The sequence below is a fragment of the Symphalangus syndactylus genome, chromosome 15 (genome assembly GCF_028878055.3).
Source record: "Symphalangus syndactylus isolate Jambi chromosome 15, NHGRI_mSymSyn1-v2.1_pri, whole genome shotgun sequence".
In the NCBI taxonomy this organism is placed as follows: Eukaryota; Metazoa; Chordata; class Mammalia; order Primates; family Hylobatidae; genus Symphalangus; species Symphalangus syndactylus.
In genome coordinates, this window is record NC_072437.2 from 5,724,885 (window position 1) to 5,749,573 (window position 24,689).

Genomic DNA, 24,689 nt, shown 5'->3' on the forward strand with positions numbered 1-24,689 from the left:
TCCCAATAGAGGCCTCTTAGCGCTCAGAATGTCCAATTGCAGTTTCTACAGAAAGAGTGTTTCAGAAAGGCTCAATCAAAAGTAAGGTTCAACTCTGTTAGTTGAATGCACAGAACAGAAAGAAGTTTCATACAATGCTTCTGTGTAGTTTATATTTGAACATATTCTTTTTTCCACTATTACCCACTTAGCGCTACGAATGTCCAGTTGCATTTTCTACAGACAGAGTGTTTCAAAACTGCTCAATCAAAAGTATGGTTTAACTCTGTTAGCTGAATGCTCAGATCAGAAAGAAGTTTCACAGAATGCTTCTGTGTAGTTTATATTTGAATATATTCCTTTTTCCACTACTACTCTCTTAGCGCTCCAAATGTCCAGTTGCATTTTCTACAGAAAGAGTGTTCAGATCTGCTCAATCAAAAGTATGGTTTAATTCTGTTAGCTGAATGCACAGATCAGAAATAAGTTTCACAGAATGATTCTGTGTAGTTTATATTTGGAGACATTCCTTTTTCCACTATTACCCTCTAAGCGCTCCGAATCTCCACTTGCATTTTCTCCTGAAAGAGTGTTTCAGAACGGCTCAATCAAAACTAAGGTTCAACTCTTTTAGTTGAACAAACAGAACAGAAAGTATTTTCACACAATTCTTCTGTGTAGTTTTTATTTGTAGACATTCTTTTTCCCAATATAGGCCTCCTAGCGCTCAGAATGTCCAACTGCAGTTTCTACAGAAAGAGTGTTTCAGAAAGGCTCAATCAAAAGTAAGGTTCAACTCTGTTAGTTGAATGCACAGAACAGAAAGAAGTTTCATACAATGCTTCTGTGTAGTTTATATTTGAACATATTCTTTTTTCCACTATTACCCACTTAGCGCTACGAATGTCCAGTTGCATTTTCTACAGACAGAGTGTTTCAAAACTGCGCAATCAAAAGTATGGTTTAACTCTGTTAGCTGAATGCTCAGATCAGAAAGATGTTTCACAGAATGCTTCTGTGTAGTTTATATTTGAATATATTCCTTTTTCCACTACTACGCTCTTAGCGCTCCAAATGTCCAGTTGCATTTTCTACAGAAAGAGTGTTCAGATCTGCTCAATCAAAAGTATGGTTTAACTCTGTTAGCTGAATGCACAGATCAGAAAGAAGTTTCACCGAATGATTCTGTGTAGTTTATATTTGAAGACATTCCTTTTTCCACTATTACCCTCTTAGCGCTCCGAATCTCCACTTGCATTTTCTACAAAAAGAGTGTTTCATAACTGCTCAATCAAAAATATGTTTTATCTCTGTTAACTGAATTTACAGATCAGAAATAAGTTTCGCAGAATGCATCTGTGTAGTTTTTATTTGAAGATATTCTTTTTCCCAATGTAGGCCTCTTAGCGCTTAGCATGTCCAATTGCAGTTTCTACAGAAAGAGTGTTTCAGAACGGCTCAATCAAAAGTAAGGTTCAAGTCTGTTAGTTGAATGCACAGAACAGAAAGAATTTTCACAGAATGCTACTGTGTAGTTTATATTTGAATATATTCCTTTTTCCACTATTACCCTCTTAGCGCTCCGAATGTCCACTTGCATTTTCTACAGAAAGAGTGTTCAGAACTGCGCAATCAAAAGTATGGTTTAACTCTGTTAGCTTAATGAACATATCAGAAATAAGTTTCACACAATGCTTCTGTGTAGTTTTTATTTGAAGATATTTTTTTTCCCAATATAGGCCTCTTAGCGCTCAGAATGTCCAATTGCAGTTTCTACAGAAAGAGTGTTTCAGAAAGGCTCAATCAAAAGTAAGGTTCAACTCTGTTAGTTGAATGCACAGAACAGAAAGAAGTTTCATACAATGCTTCTGTGTAGTTTATATTTGAACATATTCTTTTTTCCACTATTACCCACTTAGCGCTACGAACGTCCAGTTGCATTTTCTACAGACAGATTGTTTCAAAACTGCTCAATCAAAAGTGTGGTTTAACTCTGTTAGCTGAATGCAGAGATCAGAAAGTAGCTTCACAGAATGCTGCTGTGTAGTGTTTATATGAAGATATTCTTTTTACCAATATAGGCCTCTTAGATCTCCGAATGTCCACTTGCATTTTCTACAGAAAGTGTGTTCAGAACTGCTCTATCAAAAGTATGGTTTAACTGTGTTAGGTGAATGCACAGATCAGAAATAAGTTTCACAGAATTCTTCTGTGTAATTTATATTTGAAGATATTCCATTTTCCACTATTACCCACTTAGCGCTCTGAATGTCCAGTTGCATTTTCTACAGAAAGAGTGTTTCAGAACTGCTCAATCAAAAGTATGGTTTAACTCTGTTAGCTGAATGCACAGATCAGAAAGAAGTTTCACAGAATGCTGCTGTGTAGTGTTTATATGAAGATATTCTTTTTACCAATATAGGCCTCTTAGCGCTCAGAATGTCCAATTGCATTTTCTACAGAAAGAGTGTTTCAGAAAGGCTCAATCAAAAGTAAGGTTCAACTATGTTAGTTAAATGCACAGAACAGAAACAAGTTTCACAGAATGCTTCTGTGTAGTTTATATTTGAATATATTCCTTTTTGCACTTCTTCCCTCTTAGCGCTCCAAATGTCCAGTTGTATTTTCTACAGAAAGAGTGTTCAGAACTGATCAATCAAATGTATGATTTAACTCTTTTAGCTGAATGCACAGATCAGAAAAAGTGTCACAGAATGCTTCTCTGTAGTTTTTATTTGAAGATATTCTTTTTCCCAATATAGGCCTCTTATCGCTCAGATTGTCCAATTGAATTTTCTACAGAAAGAGTGTTTCAGAATGGCTCTATCAAAAGTAAGGTTCAACTCTGTTATTTGAATGCACAGAACAGAAAGTAGTTTCACAGAATGCTTGTCTGTAGTTCTTATTTGACGATATTACTTTTTCCACTATTACCCTCTTATAGCTCCGAATGTCCACTTGCATTTTCTACAGAAAGAGTGTTCAGAACTGCTCAATCAAAAGTATGGTTTAACTCTGTTAGTTGAATGCACAGATCAGAAAGAAGTTTCACAGAATTCTTTTGTGTAGTTTTTATTTGAAGATATTCCTTTTTCCAATATAGGACTCTTAGCGTTCAGAATTTCCAATTGCAGTATCTACAGAAAGAGAGTTTCAGAACTGGTCAATCAAAAGTAAGGTTCAATATTGTTAGTTGAATGCAAGGAACAGAAAGAAGTTCTACAGAATGCTTCTGTGTAGTTTATATTTGAATATATTCCTTTTTCCTCAATTACCCTCTTAGCGCTCCGAATCACCACTTGCATTTTCTACAGAAAGAGTGTTTCAGAACGGCTCAATCAAAAGTAAGGTTCAACTCTTTTAGTTGAATGCACAGAAAAGAAAGAAGTTTCACAGAATGCTTCTGTTTAGTATTTAGTTGAAGATATTCCTTTTTCGACAATTACCCTCTTAGCGTTCCGAATGTCCACTGGCAGTTTCTACACAAAGAGTGTTTCAGAACAGCTCCTTCAAAAGTAAGGCTCAACTCTGTTAGTTTAATGCAGAGAACAGAAATAAGTTTCACACAATGCTTCTGTGTAGTTTTTATTTGAAGATATTATTTTTCCCAATAGAGGCCTCTTAGCGCTCAGAATGTCCAATTGCAGTTTCTACAGAAAGAGTGTTTCAGAAAGGCTCAATCATAAGTAAGGTTCAACTCTGTTAGTTGAATGCACAGAACAGAAAGAAGTTTCATACAATGCTTCTGTGTAGTTTATATTTGAACATATTCTTTTTTCCACTATTACCCACTTAGCGCTACGAATGTCCAGTTGCATTTTGTACAGACAGAGTGTTTCAAAACTGCTCAATCAAAAGTATGGTTTAACTCTGTTAGCTGAATGCTCAGATCAGAAAGAAGTTTCACAGAATGCTTCTGTGTAGTTTATATTTGAATATATTCCTTTTTCCACTACTAATCTCTTAGCGCTCCAAATGTCCAGTTGCATTTTCTACAGAAAGAGTGTTCAGATCTGCTCAATCAAAAGTATGGTTTAACTCTGTTAGCTGAATGCACAGATCAGAAAGAAGTTTCACAGAATGATTCTGTGTAGTTTATATTTGGAGACATTCCTTTTTCCAGTATTACCCTCTTAGCGCTTCGAATCTCCACTTGCATTTTCTACAGAAAGAGTGTTTCAGAACGGCTCAATCAAAACTAAGGTTCAACTCTTTTAGTTGAACAAACAGAACAGAAAGAAGTTTCACACAATTCTTCTGTGTAGTTTTTATTTGTAGACATTCTTTTTCCCAATATAGGCCTCTTAGCGCTCAGAATGTCCAATTGCAGTTTCTACAGAAAGAGTGTTTCAGAACGGCTCAATCAAAAGTAAGGTTCAACTCTGTTAGTTGAATGCACAGAACAGAAAGAAGTTTCATACAATGATTCTGTGTAGTTTATATTTGAACATATTCTTTTTTCCACTATTACCCACTTAGCGCTACGAATGTCCAGTTGCATTTTCTACAGACAGAGTGTTTCAAAACTGCTCAATCAAAAGTATGGTTTAACTCTGTTAGCTGAATGCTCAGATCAGAAAGAAGTTTCACAGAATGCTTCTGTGTAGTTTATATTTGAATATATTCCTTTTTCCACTACTACGCTCTTAGCGCTCCAAATATCCAGTTGCATTTTCTACAGAAAGAGTGTTCAGATCTGCTCAATCAAAAGTATGGTTTAACTCTGTTAGCTGAATGCACAGATCAGAAAGAAGTTTCACCGAATGATTCTGTGTAGTTTATATTTGAAGACATTCCTTTTTCCACTATTACCCTCTTAGCGCTCCGAATCTCCACTTGCATTTTCTACAAAAAGAGTGTTTCATAACTGCTCAATCAAAAATATGTTTTATCTCTGTTAACTGAATTTACAGATCAGAAATAAGTTTCACAGAATGCATCTGTGTAGTTTTTATTTGAAGATATTCTTTTTCCCAATGTAGGCCTCTTAGCGCTTAGCATGTCCAATTGCAGTTTCTACAGAAAGAGTGTTTCAGAACGGCTCAATCAAAAGTAACGTTCAACTCTGTTAGTTGAATGCACAGAACAGAAAGAATTTTCACAGAATGCTACTATGTAGTTTTTATTTGAATATATTCCTTTTTCCACTATTACCCTCTTAGCGCTCCGAATGTCCACTTGCATTTTCTACAGAAAGAGTGTTCAGAACTGCGCAATCCAAAGTATGGTTTAACTCTGTTAGCTTAATGAACATATCAGAAATAAGTTTCACACAATGCTTCTGTGTAGTTTTTATTTGAAGATATTATTTTTCCCAATATAGGCCTCTTAGCGCTCAGAATGTCCAATTGCAGTTTCTACAGAAAGAGTGTTTCAGAAAGGCTCAATCAAAAGTAAGGTTCAACTCTGTTAGTTGAATGCACAGAACAGAAAGAAGTTTCATACAATGCTTCTGTGTAGTTTATATTTGAACATATTCTTTTTTCCACTATTACCCACTTAGCGCTACGAATGTCCAGTTGCATTTTCTACAGACAGAGTGTTTCAAAACTGCTCAATCAAAAGTATGGTTTAACTCTGTTAGCTGAATGCACAGATCAGAAAGAAGCTTCACAGAATGCTGCTGTGTAGTGTTTATATGAAGATATTCTTTTTACCAATATAGGCCTCTTAGATCTCCGAATGTCCACTTGCATTTTCTACAGAAAGTGTGTTCAGAACTGCTCTATCAAAAGTATGGTTTAACTGTCTTAGGTGAATGCACAGATCAGAAATAAGTTTCACAGAATTCTTCTGTGTAGTTTATATTTGAGGATATTCCATTTTCCACTATTACCCACTTAGCGCTCTGAATGTCCAGTTGCATTTTCTACAGAAAGAGTGTTTCAGAACTGCTCAATCAAAAGTATGGTTTAACTCTGTTAGCTGAATGCACAGATCAGAAAGAAGTTTCACAGAATGCTGCTGTGTAGTGTTTATATGAAGATATTCTTTTTAGCAATATAGGCCTCTTAGCGCTCAGAATGTCCAATTGCATTTTCTACAGAAAGAGTGTTTCAGAAAGGCTCAATCAAAAGTAAGGTTCAACTATGTTAGTTGAATGCACAGAACAGAAACAAGTTTCACAGAATGCTTCTGTGTAGTTTATATTTGAATATATTCCTTTTTGCACTACTACCCTCTTAGCGCTCCAAATGTCCAGTTGTATTTTCTACAGAAAGAGTGTTCAGAACTGATCAATCAAATGTATGATTTAACTCTGTTAGCTGAATGCACAGATCAGAAAAAGTGTCACAGAATGCTTCTGTGTAGTTTTTATTTGAAGATATTCTTTTTCCCAATATAGGCCTCTTATCGCTCAGATTGTCCAATTGAATTTTCTACAGAAAGAGTGTTTCAGAATGGCTCTATCAAAAGTAAGGTTCAAGTCTGTTATTTGAATACACAGAACAGAAAGTAGTTTCACAGAATGCTTGTCTGTAGTTCTTATTTGACGATATTACTTTTTCCACTATTACCCTCTTAGAGCTCCGAATGTCCACTTGCATTTTCTACAGAAAGAGTGTTCAGAACTGCTCAATCAAAAGTATGGTTTAACTCTGTTAGTTGAATGCACAGATCAGAAAGAAGTTTCACAGAATTCTTTTGTGTAGTTTTTATTTGAAGATATTCCTTTTTCCAATATAGGACTCTTAGCGTTCAGAATTTCCAATTGCAGTATCTACAGAAAGAGAGTTTCAGAACTGGTCAATCAAAAGTAAGGTTCAATATTGTTAGTTGAATGTAAGGAACAGAAAGAAGTTCTACAGAATGCTTCTGTGTAGTTTATATTTGAAGATATTCCTTTTTCCTCTATTACCCTCTTAGCGCTCCGAATCACCACTTGCATTTTCTACAGAAAGAGTGTTTCAGAACGGCTCAATCAAAAGTAAGGTTCAACTCTTTTAGTTGAATGCACAGAAAAGAAAGAAGTTTCACAGAATGCTTCTGTTTAGTATTTATTTGAAGATATTCCTTTTTCGACTATTACCCTCTTAGCGTTCCGAATGTCCACTGGCAGTTTCTACACAAAGAGTGTTTCAGAACAGCTCCTTCAAAAGTAAGGCTCAACTCTGTTAGTTTAATGCAGAGAACAGAAAGGAGTTTCAGAGAATGCTTCTGTGTAGTTTTTATTTGGGGATATTCCTTTTTCCACTATTACAATCTTAGCGCTCCTAATGTCCACTTGCATTTCCTACAGAAACAGTGTTTAATAACTGCTCAATCAAAAGTATGGTTTAACTCTGTTAGCTGAATGCACAGATCAGAAATAAGTTTCACAGAATTCTTCTGAGTAGTTTTTATTTGGAGATATTCTTTTTCCCAATATAGGCCACTTAGCGCTCAGAATGTCCAATTGCAGTTTCTACAGAATGAGTGTTTCAGGACGGCTCAATCAAAAGTAAGGTTCAACTCTGTTAGTTGAATGCACAGAACAGAAAGAAGTTTCACAGAATTCTTCTGTGTAGTTTATATTTGAATATATTCCTTTTTCCTGTATTACCTTCTTAGTGCTCCGAATGTCCACTTGCATTTTCTTCAGAAAGAGTGTTCATAATGGCTCAATCAAAAGTATGGTTTTACTCTGTTAGTTGAATGCACATATCAGAAATAAGTTTCACAGAATGCTTCTGTGTAGTATTTAGCTGAAGATATTCCTTTTTCGACTTTTATCCTCTTAGCTCTCCGAATGTCCAATTTCAGTTTCTACACAAAGAGTGTTTCGGAACTGCTCCTTCAAAAGTAAGGCTCAACTCTGTTAGTTGAATGCAGAGAACAGAAAGAAGTTGCAGAGAACAGAAAGAAATTTCACAGAATGCTTCTGTTTACTTTATATTTGAATATATTCCTTTTTCCACTACTACCCTCTTAGCGCTGCAAATGTCCAGTTGCATTTTCTACAGAAAGAGTGTTCAGAACTGCTCAATCAAAAGTACGGTTTAACTCTGTTAGCTGAATGCACAGATCAGAAAGATGTTTCACAGAATGATTCTGTGTAGTTTATATTTGAAGATATTCCTTTCTGTTCTCTGCATTAAAATCAATCAAAAAATTATATTGAAATTGAAATACTGAATTTTATACTAAAGACAAGGCATACAACTGAAAATGAAATTTTCCAGGTGAAAATTTCCAAATCATAAATATGTAGGGACAAAAAACTTTATTTATAAAGAAAAAGATAATTCTAATTAATTGATGATTCAAAGGTTTACAACTTTAAAAATAAATATTATCTTTGAAGTAAAGTCCATTTAAATTATTTATGCCGCCAAAATTTTAGTAATTGTATATGTATATCATGTAAACTTTTTCGAGAAAGATGGAATTGGAAATGTTAGAGTATTATGCGGAAAAAATCACCTAAAGGAAAAAATTATCTCCTCATGAAATATTACTTTAGCCACTTTGACAGGTGTAGGTAAAAGAACACTTAATGCACATCAATATGATTAGGAGATGCGCGCTTAGAAATACGTTATCATTGAAAAGAGAATTGTATTATCAGGTTTGCAGGGGCCCTTCTTATCCTTCATATTTATGTAACTTTGTCATCTATAGAAAGATTATAAGAATTTTAAAAATAGCTGATAGTTAAGAAACATCACCATAACACTGTGCTGAATGCATAATAAAACATTTCCCTTCTCTCTAAAAGCCTTTTAAAATTATGTACCATAATCAGTATGGCCAGCAGAGGGTCATTTCCATGTTCAAGTTCCTCTGTTTCTCGAGGGTGAGAATCCTTCTATAGTCTTCTGAGGGTGACACTGTAGTGTTTTCTTAGCCTGATTATTTTTATCTATTTTTTCCGATCCTTTCCTTTGTATATTTACATTTTACATATTGAAAGTTATTTTTTCAAATATTTTATATGCAAATTTAAAAGTACAACGACTGTACATTAAAATAACTTATTTATGCCATATGGAAGATTAAATATAATTTTACAATATCTAATATTGATTGTTTAGTTTCTAATCATTGATACTTGACATGATTTTTCCCAGCATACCTCAAAATATTCTTCAAAATCCTGCGAATTAATTCCTGTAACACTTCTGAGGTGTATTAATAAGCTAGAGATGTAAAGAAGATTTGCAGAGAAAATTAGGTTCCCAAATTAGAAATTTTGTCCCACTATCGACTAGAAACCTCTTGAAATGATCAAAAACAATAATAATGCATGTCATAGAGGAAAACCAATAAGGCTGCTGCAGCATGACTACCTCTGTGACCTCATACAAGTTACGTGTGGGTCCCTACTTCTGTGACCTCAGACAAGTTACGTGTGGGTCCGCACTTATTTTCTTCATCTCTAATAAATATTTGACAAATCTCATTTTCAAAAGTCTTTTAAGGCCTATCCACCTTTATTTTTCAGATGGAGTTTTGCTCTCATTGCCCAGGCTGCAGTGCAATGTCATGGTCTCGGCTCACACAACCTCCGACTCCCGGGTTCATGTGATTCTCCTGCCTCCACCTCCTGAGTAGCTGGGATTACAGGTGCGCAACACAACGCCCAGCTAATTTTTTGTATTTTTAGTAGAGATGGGGTTTCACCATGTTGGTCAGGCTGGTCTTGAACTCCCGACCTCAGGTGATCTGCACGCCTCGGCCTCTCAAAGTGCTGGGATTACAGGCATGAGCAACCGCGGCCTGTGAGGGCTTTCTACTTTTAAGATGTCAGGACGTATAGCCTGGGAGGTAAATGGTAGTATATATATACATATATATATATATATGTATATATATATACACACACACACTGTATATATATACATATATACGGTATATTATACTATATATACATATATACTGAATATTATACTCTATATATACATATCTACTGTATATTATATGTATATATATATACACATACACACATACACACATACACACATGAGACAGAGAGAAGAGATAGACAATTTCATGTGAAAATATAAACTGTTAACATAATATTTTGCTTCTCTGAGGAATATTTAGCATTGTTCTCAATCTTCTCTGCAGAATTTAAGCATTTTTCTCAGAACTCACCAGATAGAATGAGGGAGGGGCCATATGATACGAGCCAGAGATGAAGGGAGAACAATAGAGAGGGTGCTTTGGGAAAAATAGTACAGTAAGGCTAGGGAATACTTCTCTCCAACAAAAAGACCAAGGTCACAGCTGTATCTCTTCAGAAGCCAAACTTTCTTTTAAAATGTCAATTTCCATCTATTTCTTGCTTCACAGACATTCCATTCATTGCTGGATTTCAAATAAAGCCTTTCCATGTGCAACCTTTCTATAGAAAAAGAGAAATATGGGGGACAGTACAGTCTAAGAAGTGATTAAGAATATCTAGTGGACTTTCCCAGACTGTAAATCTTTACATATATCTGAGCCTAATGAGGTGATTTATTGTGCTATAATGCACAGTGAACTATACAGATGCTTCTTTTTGATCATGCTGCAGAATGGAACTAAATACTAAATACCAAATAGCACTCCCATGATTCTTATACATGTCATTCATATGGCATATTTATGCTTTTTTATATAGCAATTCTTATTCTTAGCTCTTAGGCAATTACGGAATCTTTTTGTCATTTTAATAATCATGCTCCATTTGAGTTATGCAAGGTAGAAATTCTAAGTAGAAAATCTTGTTTTTATTGAAAGTTTTTAGTAAACATTTTGGAAAAAGTCTGTTTTTTGATGCTACTTCTGCACGCTTTCTCAACATGATATTACTTGGTATTGTCCTTATTAACCATAGTACACCATATTCTGCAAATGTTAGAGAGGGTTAAAAATCAGTCATGTATAAGTAAAGCTAATGAAATAGAAAGGAAACCATATTTAGGAAATGGAAGGCAGAAGCAAATGTATTAACCGTGAGTTAGAAACGGTTTAGTCTTTGGAATGAAGCAGCAAGAGTTTAAAAATCTGGTTTGTGATTCACTAGCTTTGTGACCTTGGAGAATTACTTCAGATTTCTGAGTATCAGTTTAGTAGGTGATATCAATTGCAACTTCGCAGAAATATCACAAGTATTAAATAAAGGACTTAGTATCTGGGAGAGCATAGAAAATTACTAATAGTTACATTTTTGTTAATATTACCGTTATTATTATCATACGTATAGTATTTTCTTTCACTGACAATGCATTTAGGACATAAGGAGAACTATAGAACAGTGCTTCTCCAACTTAAATGCAGAGCATGAATCACCTGGAGTTTTGTCAAAATGCGAATTCTGACTCAGTAGCCCTGCAAACTAAGGAAATCTTGATAATGCTGGTGCTGCTAGTTCACCAACAGACCACACGTTTTGCAACAGCTATATAGAATGTCCTGTTTCTTTTTTTAATCACAAAACATGGCAAGCTCTAAAATAAAGCAGAATAACAGATTTAAATGTTAATACTCATGTCCTCAATTTATAATTTCTCCCTCCCTAACAATGGTATAATTCTGATTAAAAATTAGCAAAGAAAAAAATGGAAATTAATCTTCCTATGTTTATTCTTTTAACAAATTCTGTGTGATTACTACTGGGTTACTTGCTGTAGGAAATAGAAAAATTGCTTTGACATAGATCCTCAAGAATCTGTCCCACTACAAGCTTATTTTTGTAGGAAGCTAAAAGATTTATATAAATAACCGTAATTAAAGAGACAAATGAAGAAGTGCAATGAAAGACGTAGGGAAAGTGCTAGAGGAGTTCGGGGTGGAGGAAAATTATCCTATAATAATATCTATGCGTAACATTATGCTATCTTCCCTAACCAGCGCTTGACCAGATTGTCACAGTGAACTTTGGTCCTTTCTTATATCTTAGTTTTGGTTCCCACATCCTTCTGTTTGGGGAAGTTCTTGTTTTCCTCATGTAATGACAACAACACTTAAACAATGTATACTAGATAAAAGGAACTATATTGCTTTATTTACATAGTTAATTTAATTTGTACAATGAACTATGAAGTAATCAGCATTATTTCCTTCATTTTACATATGAGAAAATGGAGAATCAGCGACATTGAATCATCTCAAGTTTCTAAAATATCCACTCTCACCAGGCTGTTTACCCTGTTTTTGTCTGTATGCTGCTATAACAAAATGCCACATATTGAGTAATTTATAAAAAACAGAAATGTATTTCTCACAGTTCTGGGGCTGAGAAGTCCGAAATCAAGGCAGTGGAGATTTGGCAGTTGGTCCCGAGGTGGCACCTTCTTGCTTCGTCTTCACGTGACAAAAGTGGGCAAAAACGGACAATGTAACGACATGGCAGAAGAGACTGAGGAGCCCGGCATTCCTCTAAAGCATCTTTTACGAGGACGTTTATCTCATTCATGAGGGTGGATCCTTCTTCATTTAATCACTTAACCAAAAGCCCCATCTCTTGATGTCATTGTCCTGGGATTTTAGTTTCAACATACAAACTTTGGATGGGCACATAGGTTCAAATCATAGCACCCTCCAAATTATAATGCCTCTCTCATGCCTGTTCTCCTTGAAGTACCCTCTGGTTTTGCTCTCTTCATTCTTGCCATCACAGTTAACCCTTCAGTTCCATTTCTTTAAGTAATCTCTAAATTTGTAAGATGGTTCCATCTTTTTTTTTTGTATATGGCAGTCTCTCAAACATATTTGTCATATGAACTAAGCAGGTAAATATGTAAATGCCAGCTAAATTTTAGTGAATGATATAATGGCCTAAAGTTGTATCTACCCTTCAGCCAAATATATTTACTTTTAGTAGCAATCTCCTGTCATATACAAAGTCACGACTCTAGGGGTAAACATTTTAGCCTGTGGGTAAGATGTAAAGCAGTGGTATGTTATAGTGACAACTCACTGTCATAGCACTGGGACATGCTCCTCTATCTGCTACAAATTGAATCAACAAAATATATATGATTTTGTCAGATTTAAATGTATGCTCCTGTTAGTAAAATAAAAGTATGGGAAAACTTTACGGAGTAGATTTAATAGAAATGTTTTCCTGAGTTATCTGCCTTCTTTATTTTTATGTTATGCTTTAAGTCTATGGTCAATGTATAGAGCTATGATTGATGTGCTTTTCCAATTCTGTTCAGATCAGACAGGTTAATTTTCTTCTTTTAAATCTTCTTGAATTTTGTCTAACACTTTTTGTTCCAATTTCTAACTAGATTATACTCCCTTCCCTAACTGCTTCATGATTACTTATACACAAACAATATTATGATATTGACACATTGAATTCATTTTAGGTGATGATTTTGGTCATAAACATGAGCAGGTTGTGAAGTGTTTCAGCCATCCCAGGGCATGGCTGTGAGTCCCTTGTCTAATGTTTCAAAAAAATCTTGAATTTGTGATGATGCTGTGATGGTCCCTCAGATATTCTTACACACATCTTTGCCCCTTGTTCCCTCTAACTTTCCTCTTCTGATAAAAAAGCAAACACTGCCAAGCTCAAATGGAATTACATTTGGATGCAAGTGTCACTATGCAATGGTTGCCAATAAAAGTACACAAGGAATTTCATTATGGTGAATTAAAGGCAAACAGACTTCAGAGAAATGAGCACGAACATGAAAATGGCGCATGGTACGCGGATCTCACTGGAAAGTCATTCGGTACACAATGTTTTCACTAGAAAAATCCATTAGCTTTAGCTAGAAATTGAAATTACTTTGTAGGAAATCAGAATAAAATATGTGAAAACATTATATTCTGTGCAAGATTAATACCACGCCTGGTGTTGAAAGGTTTGTGGTCTTGCTTCGACGATGCTAAAAGGTCAGAAACCACAAAGATGCATATGTGTTGTCGTTTGCACAGTTACTAATTTTTCTCATTATTTCCATAATGCGATGTGCTGTTTCAACAGAGAAACCCTCTGGAGAGTGGCTTGCACTGTTTTCAGGCAGCTCTTTTGCTTTCATGTTTTGGCCTTGGCCAGGGAATTCAGACAGACTTTTCAGTTATTTTCGACAAGAATGTATTCATTGATTGTTTTAAATAATAATAAATAGATTTTAAAATTACTGTACATTACTGCACTTTAAACGCCATGAGGTCAAGGACTCTAAAGTCTGGACATCATTGTATACCCTACATCTTGCACAAGGTTTAGAAAAAATGGCATGGACACCTATTTTTTGAATCAATAAATGAATACATAAAAGAATTCCAAACTCTAGTCCAAGGTTTTAGATTAATAATGTATTAAAATGCGTAAAATTTATAGACAAAACTCTTCTTATTTAGAAGTTTATTCTTTAGTTGGAGAGATAAAATATATGCACATAAAAGCTTAAGGAAAAATAATAAGGGTTTTGAAGTACTTACTATGTGAAAAATTTAGCATAAATCTTACATCCATTTATTTAACACATTTTATACGTTGCATTATTTATATATAGTGCTGATTGGTAGAATTCATATGTGAACGGAACTATAAAAATTTTGAGGATAAGCACTAGAAACACAGAATAAATAGAGTGTTAACATGCAAAACACAGAAATACTTAAATTGACTAGGTGAAAGAAAAGATTTCTGGTTCCATGTACACTGATTATTGAGGGATGAGTATGACATTATTATGCCAGAATCAATAAATATTTTAAATAGGGAGAAAACTATAATTATATATCTTTGTGTTCAACAGGAGTAGCAGTACTGATAAAGTAGAAGTTTGTTATACCTTTTTTATAGTCTTTTAAAGTTGTTTATAAATAAAATCTACTCTTAGTTAATTAATGGTTGATGTTCATTGAAGTGTTTTCAAATTTTTGACCTCTGAATTGCCTTGTACATATGGAGAAATAAAGCTTGCCTAGCATAATTTCTTGAGTGGAGAATGAATGATCTGGATAGATTTGTTGACAATATGTCTGTACTTATTTTATTAATTCTTTAATCTTCATGAAGAAAAATATAAAAGTCATATTCTAGTATTTTATACCATGGAAAAAATGTCTTATCCTTTTCCTAAGGAAAAATACATCATGACACAAAAGTAAAGTTAATTAAATTACTTACTTTATTAATTAACTGTCTATTATTTCTATGGGTTGAAGTAAATTTGATACTCAATGCTATTTAATCTAATTCTAAAAGCTTGAATGAGTAATGATTTTTTCATGTAAGGTTAGTTGAAATAAATTATCACTGATTTTCAGATTTAATATTAATTAGCTATTGCATATTCTTAATGGGAAATAAGTGTTTAAAAAGCCCTTTTTGGTTGCGAAAAGACCACGCCCATTGTAGACTTCTTAGAATACATCACATCTGGCCTCCTTTTTAGAGTGGGGAATTCAACTCATAAGTGGCTGGACATTGATTCTGAACATTTTGAACATTATTTGCCTGTCTTCACTCATACTGGTTGCTGTTCTTTTATAAGTAATCACCATGTTTAGCATGCACTTGAACTATTGTTACTTAGGGTGCTTGACTATTTACAAGTCTCACTAGGATTCTAGGTATTCATTAGTCTCGTGGTGTGTATTTGCTGATGGTCCTATTATCTTTGTTGGTTCAGTTACACAGTACCATCCAAGATGCTGCAACACATTATACACAGGCTATGGGTTGTGGGAGCTACAGATTTCAGTTATTATTTAGGCTCAGAAACTTAGAATCTCTGCAAGGTTGGACATGATCCTTAGTCTTGTTTTAAGACCGTCTTGTTTTAAAAGTTAAACCCAAATTCTTAAAATATAGAATAGGGGTGCTAGTAGTGCTCACAGAATTGTAGTAAAGATCAGCTGGGAAAGAAGAGCCTATTAAACAGAGCCTGGTATTTAATAAGTATCAGCTGCCTTCAATTAGGAATCTGTGTTGTCATGATTAGAAGATTGCTGGTTTATTTTACAGATCTGTAAGTATAGCCAAAATATGTCAAAATAACCACCAGAAAGAATCATATACCGTCCCTTGAACATTTCATCCCTAGAATCTAGCCAGATTAGCATCTCTATACTGGCAATACTGTTAACACAGATTGTGCTCAAACCCCTCATTGACTTTTCAGCACCTGTAAATTACTGGAGATTTAGGAAGAAGTCTGGGGTTATGGCTTAGTTAAGCTGAGTGGCCAGAAAGTGTGAGATGCTGGATGCCTCCTCCAGTTCATTTCTCCAGCGGCCGCACCAGGCGTATCCATAGCTCCGCTCCCGGGAGCTCGTCTCCGGCGTGGGGTGTGTGCGCACCCCTGGCCGGGCGGAGCCTGGAGCCTGCTCATTAGCAGCGCGGGCAGCTCGTGCGCCCGCAGGAGGGAGGCGGAAGCACAGCCCTGAGCCGCCAGCAGGAGGAGGGAGCGCGGCGGCTGCAGGCAGGGGAGGGAGAGGAAAGAACGGAGGGACGGTTCCCGGACAGAGCGGGAGGAATCGGGGAGCGGCCAGTCCAGGGGGAGCTGCTCCGCTGCGCTGCGCTCGTTATTCACAGGACGCGGCGGCGCTTCCCGGGGCCGCTTCCCGGTCCCCTGGGTGGAGGCTGCCATCTAAACCTGACTCCAGGTGAGTTCCCCAAAGAGGCGAAGCGAGGGGTCTCGAACCAGAGACTTGGAACTGGCGAGGCTGCTCGGCTCCCCAAGCGCTGCTGCCTTGACATTTCCCGATTCACGGGAGGTTTTGGGGGCGGCTGCACAGGCTGGAGGGGCGGATGGGCGGTTGCGATCCTCAGCCGGCGTGGGGGCGTTCGGGAGGAATTAGCTTCAGTGAACGGGGTTTTAGGAGATGTCCGCAAGGCACGCGCTATGTACGCGTTTCTAGACGAGCTTTTGAGACAGAAATTTGGCTTCCCGGATGCCCGTTTTGGCCTTCTGTCCTTCCTTTTGCTTGCCTCATGCCCAATTTTCCAAGCCGAGGAAAGGACTGGAAGGGCGTGGAAGTAGGAGGTCTGGGCACAGCATTCGGCAGGGCAGCCCTGGTCTCCAAGTTTGGGGGTGGGGGGTGGGACTCTTTTCCTTTCAGCCTAATTTACCAGGGGAAAACCCGCAGAGCACCTTGAGGTGCCTTTGCTCCGCACACTCCATAAGCTTATTAGAGGGAACTTGAGGCTCGCTAGACAACCTGTGACAGGTGACGGCAATTTAGCTTAAAAGCCATGTTGGTTCACTTCGTCTCCTCTTTATCCTTTGTTGCAAAATTGATACCTTTTTGGATTTCTTTAACAGCACAAAGTTTAAGTGGCCGGCTGACAGGAAATATTTCTTTTGAAAATGCTATGAGAAAAGTGATGAGTTAACGTTGAGAGAAAGGCAACTTTATTTTCTCGGAAGAACTTTGGGGAAAGAGATTGATAGGGAAATTCTGGGCATGAAATTATGGACATTTCCCACAGAACTTCCTTCATTTATTTATTTTTTTACATTTCCTTCATTTTTTTTTTAATCGTGTGTGTGTGTATCAGAGAGACAAAATTCGTTGGAGGTATTAGGACTTTATTTGGTTTAGAAGTTTCTTTCTTACTAATAGCACTAATTTGTGATCTTCATGATTATAAGAATTTACTAAGTGTTTTGCTTTTAGGTGTTTTGGGTCTGTTTTTTAAAAAAATTCAATACTTACTTTGTGGGCCTTGCTGAATACCTCTCAATAAAATCGGTGGGCATACAGTTAGTGACATGACCCCTGTGGATTTAATAGCAGGTAAGTATACAAATGATAAGTTTAGGAAATAAATGTCAGAATCAACATTTAGGTGTGAAATTGAAATATCTTTCAAATATTTACCAAACTCTCTTATAGGATCCAATGTCATTTTATGGTCAAGAGAGCTTAAAGGTTTCTCAGATTGAGATATATGTATCTACTTTGTTAATCCAAATGTAATGTTTTATTTTGTTCTTTAATGACTGTTTGAATTCAACAAATAAAACTTGCATATTTAATGTAAGGTTCTTTCACATATATTACTTCTCCAATTTTTAATATAAATTTAAGGAGAAAAGCAATATTCCATTTTGTAGATGAAGAGACTGTGTCACAGAAGTATTACTTTACCTAGATTTCTGTAATTATTATGTTATAAACTTAGAAATTACATATTATTCTGGAACATATAAAATATATGAATGTTATAAACCATAAGAATTCAGACCTATGCTATTTAACTTCAAGTTTAGTTCTTTACCCAAACAATTGCATGACTACCTTGAGACTACTGAAGTAATTATATATGAACACGCTATACGAAAAAATACTTAAAACATTTCTTATTTTTGTCGTTTCTCTTTGATATAAAATATACTATAATTTAATGGAGTTATATTCCATATTTAGATGCTCCTAACTTCCAAATAACACCTAAACTCCTAAAAACTGACCTGTGTCCTTCTTAATAGAAGTGGCTTGACCGGGAGACCCAATTTTTACTAAGAATATTCTTGGGATAATTTATGTCTTATAATCAAGATAAAGACAGGCCACATTTAGTTGTATTTTTAAACCACTTAGTGTGAAGTTGCAACGCAGACATAACTTGCTTTCAGGCTACACTGCCAGCTTTGCAGTGAATAGTCTTTAAGATTCCGTGGAAACATTGGCAGATATAGCTAATGTCTATCTGATGTAGGATTTATGAGAAAAGGAGAGGTAGAAACTGAATGCTCTTATATTTCATATGTGACCACATTCATAAAACTTTATTGATAAGTACTTTGTTGTCTGACACGGGCTGATACAAATAGGCTTCTTCAAGAGTTGAGGAAGAAAACTAAATCCCTATAATACAGCCTTTTTCCTCCTTTTCTTTCTTAAGCGGTAATAGTTGATCCTAGCTTTTGTGTGTCTATGCATGCTCAATACAGTTAGGGGTATAAGGAGAAGTTAAGCAAGAATATTGAATGCTAGCTAGGAAAGTTTTTGGAGTCTCAAATACTTTGGAACGATTTTTCACATTATATACATAAAATTCCTAGTTACATTTGGGAACTAAGTATATTATACACAACTTTGCATCTGATTACAGGATTCCCTGTACATTTATAGCTCAGGTATTCTGGAAAGAGTCAAGATAATTAGTTTTATGGCTCTTGCCCGTGTGACCTGTTTCTTTCTGGTCCTGATATTAAAAGGATGACTTAAATTTTCTGGAATGTCAAAATTTTCTCTTCCCTTGGATCCTACAAAATACTTCAAGCAGTGTATGTGTGATACTCGCTGTCATTCCAACATTTCCAATCCTCCTGAGAATGCTAAACAATGCCCTAGATTTCTTCCTTTGTAATTCTTTCAGATAGAGGGTTAGCTGAGTTAGGAAGAAAGGAGAGAGGGAGAGAAGAAGAGAGATGACATTTTATCCCTCAGGAAAGAACAAGACCAATTGTATTCCTAATTTAGAAATATTATTCTACAAACATTCCTGAACAAGAGGGCTTTGCATATACATTAAAGCAGAATACCTAGTCAACTTCTAGTTATGCCATGTAGTGAAATGGAAGTAAGATGAGCAGGCCGAGATCATTTTTGTTGGAGAACTGAGACCACATGAAATAGGTAACAGAGTTACCCCAACTGGGGGGCAAGAGGACTTGAAAGTTTCCTCCATAAATTTGCAGTTAGTACAGGGCTGCTCCAGTGATCAGAGTCATGAATGCCCTAGAGTGTCTGTATAACCCTGTACACAGGCTGAGACAGCTCTAACGGCCCAGAAAAGCCTCTGGACAGAATCACTGCACCCTTGGACATTGTCCGACCGCATGTATGAGAATAGTGAGTGCTGAGGAGTTGTGGGTAGCTCGGTACAACTCTTGCTAAAGGAGTGTCATCAACATTCATTGCTGAAAGTGAATTTTTTCATTCACATATGTGATGCCTATTAGGTCATGATTTCTTGGATACCAATTTGTACAAGATATGAATTAATTTTTGAACATCCTTTCTTAAAAGTACCATGTTCATATAGTTGCTCATTTTAATATGAGTAGTTCAGATGGGACATAATAGAGTAAGGAAATGATTGAACATCCTAAGATCTAGTGTATATACCTTTGTTCATGATGAGATTCATCCCCTGTCCCCCTTTGTAGTGACACTGATGGCATAAGGAGTATTAGATGAAATTTAATGCAGAAAACAATGGGATATATGAATGGTAGATATGGTTGACAACCACCATTTTCACTGAAGTTGTTTCAAAGCAAAGAAATTTGGGATAAATTCATTTTATTTGCTCCTGAAGGGTAATTAGGAATAAGTAGGAATTGTGAAGAGGCTGTAGTGTTGACATTAAGAGAAGTTTTTGATTCTTAAAATAGGATATATTACACAAGAGTGAACAAACAGAAGATACTGAACAAATATTCTGTCATAAGTAAGTGATGGATTATTCGGACTTGTTGAACTATGTTTTTAAATGTATTATTTAAATATTTAAATATTATTAAAACCTTAAATAATATTTAAATATTATAAAAGTTGTAGAAAATTATGTTTTCAATACAAATATACACTTATAAGCTATATTGTAGATATGGGAGTAAACAATGCAATTTTTTTTAACTGAGTGAAAAATTTAGTTTTTTAAAATTCCAAATGGAGCTAACAGCTTAGTGTGATACATATTTTGAATTTCAAAATTTGTAACCAAATAGGACAAATGTGTTGAACTGTACTTTTCTTGAAGAACCGTGATAAGAATGAGCGGTGAAAAAATTACAGCATACTTACCAGGGATCAAATACTTGCTTAGGGTTAATAAGAAAAATCTCAGCAAACGCTAGAAATGAGGTACACGATCTATCAGAGACCCATGATTAAAGTGGTATCTTGTTAGGTATATGAGCTTGAAAAGAAACGGCATAGCTTCACTTTACCCCAGTTGCTTCTTTTGTAAAACGGGGAGACTAAGAGTGTGGTAACTCAAAATCCTTTGTTAATGATTTTCTTCTTAGAACAGTGCCAGGTCCAATTAGGATTAGATTGCTATTTTTATTATTGATATTTGCCCTAGTTCTGCCTTTTATTGACTGTGTGAAATTGGTGAAGATCCCTTTCTGAAGCTTTGTTTCTTACCTACAAGCTGGGAATAGAATACTTGCTATGAAGAGTGGTTGTTAGTACATTAGAAAGGCTGGATATTTGTTGATATAAGGGGCTCAGCGCATGGTAGAAATTTGATAGCATTTTTTTCTTGCCCTCCCATGTATTACTGTGGAGACATCCCACATATTATGTCCAAGTTTTTATTTTCCCCTCAAATGCAATGTCAAGCACAAAACATTCCCATCTCCCAATTCTCTTCTGATGTTCTACAACCATTAAAGTATAGAAAACTAGAATGAGTGTTTTTATAACTTTTGCTGTACTTAAGCATGTGGAGAGAAGAGCGCTAGATCACAGGACACACTTTGATAGGAAAAGGGAAATATTTACACTGCAAACAACTTTCTCCTCATGCTTAACAGTTTTATGCTGTCATTCTGTCAGCACCAAGTGAGATTTTTCTATTTAAATAGTTTTCTATTTGTGGTATGATAATTCATGTATGGACTTCATGTAACTAACATAAATATAATGGATGGTTGAGAAGTGGTTTATTTTTACCAAGAGGAAAAAATGTGTACACGATTTTTTAAAATATTGCTTTGAAAATATTTAAAATTAATTTTGATTCAGTTGGTGGAAGATAGCGTCACAAATTCACTGCTAGTGGTATTCTTGAGAAGTAATGTTTGAATTTTCTAGGTATTGTCCCCAGACTGGCTTAAAAGAATTTAATTTTAGATGTAAATTTTCTGCTTAACATGGAAGATTTTCCCTGAAAATATTAGCTTCATCAGATACATAGTTGCTTAGGGGTAGCTGCATGGAATTATGGGAAGAGTGAAATAGAAAAAAATTTTCATGTCTAAGTTATACATACTGGTGTAATCATATTGATTGGATGATAATGATAATTACAGCAATAATGTGATTGAAAGGGTAAGCAAGTAACATATACTACAGTTACTAATATAATCCTGTGATTGAGTTTACCACTTCGTTTCTCTTTCCTGGAAACCCTTAAGTTTGTCACTATTGCACTTTATTTCCTTTGCTTATTGTAGTGGTGTATTAGTTGTATTACTGCTGCTATAACAAATTACGACACATTTACATAACTTAACACATATTTATTGTCTTGCAGTTTCAAAGGTCAGAAGTCCAAAATCACTTTAATATGGCTAAGTCAATGTGTCTGCAGTGTGGGTTCCTTCTGGAGGTGCTGAGGGGAGAATCCATTCTCTTGCATTTTCTGCTTCTGGTGGCACCTGTCTTCATTGTCTTTTCCCCATTCCTCCATTTTCAAGGTGCGTTGCTTTTATTTCTGTTTCTGTCTCCGCGCTGTCTCCTCCTTTAACTTTGAGTCCTTCTCTCCACTTCATCTAAGGACTCCTGTGATTACTTTGGACTCACGTGGATGATCTGGGATAATCACCTTGTCTCCAGATCCTTAAATGAATCGTATCTACAAGTCCTTTGGCTGTGTAAGGCAGCACATTCCCAGGGCCGGGAGATTAGGTGAAGAACATCTTTTGGGACTATTATGCAGCCTATCACAAGTGGTAATATCACTTTTATGCCTTGAGACCCTGAAATTAATGTACTTGCTTACGCATGGAAAAACAATGTATCTGTGGGGGTAACAGTTTATTTTTGAACCATTAGAAGGTATTGATGGGGAAGTTTTCATCTGACAACAGATACTGATAAATTAAATACCCTTAGATTTGTCAAAACTAGCTTTAGTAAAATATAAGTAAAAGTATTTGCACTGCTAGGGTCAAAAATATTAATTAAACCCATTATTTATCAAGGCCAAGTCCTGGATTAGTTAGGTTTAAATTAACCTAGAACATTATCTTCCATAGTGCTTAATTGTGAAGCTTAGTTCTTGTTGACAAAAGCTCATCCATATAAGAAAGCATCGAAAGGTTGGTGTTTTTTAACCTTTGCAGAATATAACTTTTCAAAGGGATGTTAGACAGTAGTTCCATCACAATTGATGCAGTTCACAGACATTCTTTGTGAATATTTTATCTCATGAGTTATATCTATGACACTAATCATAGACTTCTAGAAGAAATTTAGCAATGGTCATGTCAGCCTTTCAAATCTTTCTGTAACCTAGAAGAGGATCATTGCATAAGATAGATTCATTTTCCCCTTTATTCCATTGTTGCCAGAGAGAACTTGAAATGCCCTGTTCAAATTAATTTAATGCAAATGAATTCTTGCTGCCTCACAAGTAGTTTGTCCTTCATTTTTCTTAAAATTAGATTGAAAATGGATGTGACCTGCTTTACTGGTTGTTGTGCAGGAAGCGTTGTCCTTCCTGAAAGCTCCCTCAGTTGTCAAAATGAAGCCATTAAGAGTAAAGTAAATTATATTATCTGATCATAGTATCACAATTGACCTTAAAACAATAAATTTTATAATCAGTGCAAATTGCTGAATAGTGTTTGCAGTTGTAGAAATTTCAAAGGAAACCCTGGTTGAGATACAAAGCTGCTATAATCATTTTTAAAATCTTTGTTTTTCTTTTACTTTGGAACAGTAGTGCAGTAAGTACTTTTGCCTTATTGTTCTCTCTGCCTTCCAGAAACCCTCATTCAAATATTCTAAGTTTTTAAGTCTTTTTCATTTCTTTTAATATTGTAACATTTAACAATGTCAAAGAAAGTATAATTTTTCTGGAAATCAAGCTAAAAATAAAGAGAAGCCGATGTAAATGAACATCAAATTAACAAGATTGATTAGGAAAAGTAATTTTTGAAAAGGGCCCAAAATCCCTTTGCACATAAATGCAAAAGAATTTAGTGAAAGAAGGTGAAACTGGAGTAAAGAACTCTACGGATGCGTAAGTAACTCTTAATAAGAATGAGTAACGTACATGCATATCTTTAGCTCCCAGTCTCAGAGATACAGTAGTTGTACAACAAATGGTCCTTTCCTGCTCTTAAGGAAGCCTCTCCTCCTCCAGCCATGCCATTCCTCAGAGCAAGCTCTTCCACTGAGTTTTCAGCAACCATAAGTAAGAAGGATGGTACGATAGGCTGCGTGTACATATGGCCCTCATTAGCAGGCCAACTGTTCCTTTTGCCCACCCACATCACTGGGGACATATGGCGTTACTTTGACTGTTGAAACAAGTGTGTGTGGACATATCTTGGTATGAGTAAAAGACTGTTGATTGTCTTTCTCTTGTCGCTCGTGCAACCGTCTCCTTGTGGAGATCGTATTATCCATAACACTAGATTTGAGGATGATAAATGACGTTGTTATTATTAACTGAATTTGCCTCTCTAGTTTGATCACAAAACCAGCGAATGTTTGCTTATGGAACATGTAAAGCTTATAGAAGACGGAAAGCTTACAGAAAGAAATGATGGCTTTTCTAAGCATAAGAGTCAGGTCTTTTTCAATCAAAAACTAACTCATTCAAAAATTCAAGAGTTCTGTAAAATCAGAACAGCAGAGGTTTCAGAAATGCTATTGAGATCATTTATTATAAAATAGCCATTAATGAAATGTAATAGTGAGTCTGTTGTTGTGACTATGTGGAGAAATGAATGAGAAAATATAAGATAGGCTGGAATGAAGAGAGTCATCGGATCCCAGCATAATTCATTTTGTATAGTTCACAGTATTGTAACTTTAAAAAATTATGAATTTTTTCAGTACTGTGAATTCTGAATTTG